The sequence below is a fragment of the Cucurbita moschata genome, unplaced genomic scaffold (genome assembly GCF_002738365.1).
Source record: "Cucurbita moschata cultivar Rifu unplaced genomic scaffold, Cmos_1.0 Cmo_Scf00125, whole genome shotgun sequence".
NCBI classification, from domain to species: domain Eukaryota; kingdom Viridiplantae; phylum Streptophyta; class Magnoliopsida; order Cucurbitales; family Cucurbitaceae; genus Cucurbita; species Cucurbita moschata.
The window spans coordinates 37,182-39,238 of NW_019268641.1; the positions used below are offsets into that span (position 1 = coordinate 37,182).

The 2,057-nt window shown below is 26.2% G+C and overlaps 1 non-coding gene across 1 annotated transcript; it reads right to left on the minus strand.

Moving 5' to 3' along the window:
• Positions 1–214: 214 nt before the first annotated feature.
• Positions 215–286, minus strand: TRNAP-UGG. The gene has a single exon. It is a non-coding gene; the product is annotated as a tRNA-Pro (tRNA).
• Positions 287–2,057: the final 1,771 nt, after the last annotated feature.

The following is a 2,057-nucleotide window of genomic DNA, read 5'->3' on the forward strand; positions in this document are numbered from 1 at the left end:
TTCTCATCTTCTAGGTTCAATGTTTAAAAACCCCATTTTAAATCATATTATCTTGCATAATTCATTTTGATATAATATGGTTGGGGGCATTTTGAGAATCGAACTCTCACACCCAAAACCGATAATTATGAAATTTATATAAGTTGAAGTTGTGCATTGCCTTTGCATTTTTTTGTTTTTTTTTCTTTCAAAATTGTGCTCTTTTTCTTTTGAAGGGGCATTTCGAGAATCGAACTCGAGACCTCTTGCACCCAAAGCAAGAATAATACCACTAGACCAAATGCCCTTATTATGGACTATATATTAAGTTGTTTATGGAATATATCATCATTATTTCATTTATTTTCTTTGTTAATGAAATATATGAGCAATTATTACGTAGGGTTTGTGATAATTACTATAGAGAGAAGAAAAAAGAATAGAAGTTAATTACTGTAGAGAGAAGAAAAAAGAATAGAAGTTAATTACTGTAGAGAGAAGAAAAAAAGAACCGAAGTTAATTACTATAGAGAGAAGAAGAATATAAGTTAATTGCTGTAGAGAATAGAAGTTAATTACTGTAGAGAGAAGAAAAAAGAATAGAAGTTAATTACTGTAGGTAGAAAAAGAATATAAGTTAATTACTGTAGAGAATAGAAGTTAATTACTGTAAAGAGAAGAAAAAAGAATAGAAGTTAATTACTGTAGAGAGAAGAAAAAAGAATAGAAGTTAATTACTAGAGTGTAAGTTTTAGAAGTTAATTACTGTATAGAGAAGAAAAAAGAATAGAAGTTAATTACTAGAGTGTAAGTTTTAGAAGTTAATTACGGTATAGAGAAGAAAAAAGAATAGAAGTTAATTACTAGAGTGACTTCTAGAGTGTAAGTTTTAGAAGTTAATTACTGTATAGAGAAGAAAAAAGAATAGAAGTTAGATATTAGAGTGTAAGTTTTAGAAGTTAATTACTGTAGAGAGAAAAAAAAAAGAATAGAAGTTAATTACTAGAGTGTAAGTTTTAGGAGTACACAAGTAAATGGAAGTTAATTACTAGAGTGTAAGTTTTAGAAGTTAATTACTGTAGAGATAAAGAAAAAAGAAAAGAAGTTAATTACTGTAGAGATAAGAAAAAAGAAAAGAAGTTAATTATAGAGTATAAGAAAAAAGAAAAGAAGTTAATTATAGAGTGACTTCTAGCGTGTAAGTTTTAGAAGTTAGTTACTGTAAAGAGAAGAATAGAAGTTAAGAGAGAAGAAAAAAGAATAAAAGTTTCAAAAGTTAGTTACTATAAAGAGAAGAATAGAAGTTAAAAGATAATAAAAAAGAATAAAAGTTAATTACTAGAGTGTAAGTTTTTGGAGTTAATTACTGTAAAGAGAAGAGAAAATAATAGAAGTTAATTACTAGAGTGACTTCTAGAGTGTAAGTTTTAGAAGTTAATTACCGTAAGGAGAAGAAAAAAATAGAAGTTAATTACTAGAGTGAAAGTTTTAGAAGTTAATAAAGAAGAAAAAACAATAGAAGTTAATTACTAGAGTGACTTCTAGAGTGTAAGTTTTAGAAGTTAATTACTCTAGAGAAGAAAAAATAATAGAAGTTAATTACTAGAGTGACTTCTAGAGTGTAAGTTTTAGAAGTTAATGACTGTAAAGTGAAGAAAAAAGAATACAAGTTAATTAGAATAGAAGTTAATTACTAGAGTGACTTCTAGAGTGTAAGTTTTAGAAGTTAATTACTGTATAGAGAAGAAAAAAGAATAGAAGTTAGATATTAGAGTGTAAGTTTTAGAAGTTAATTACTGTAGAGAGAAAAAAAAAAGAATAGAAGTTAATTACTAGAGTGTAAGTTTTAGGAGTACACAAGTAAATGGAAGTTAATTACTAGAGTGTAAGTTTTAGAAGTTAATTACTGTAGAGATAAAGAAAAAAGAAAAGAAGTTAATTACTGTAGAGATAAGAAAAAAGAAAAGAAGTTAATTATAGAGTATAAGAAAAAAGAAAAGAAGTTAATTATAGAGTGACTTCTAGCGTGTAAGTTTTAGAAGTTAGTTACTGTAAAGAGAAGAATAGAAGTTAAGAGA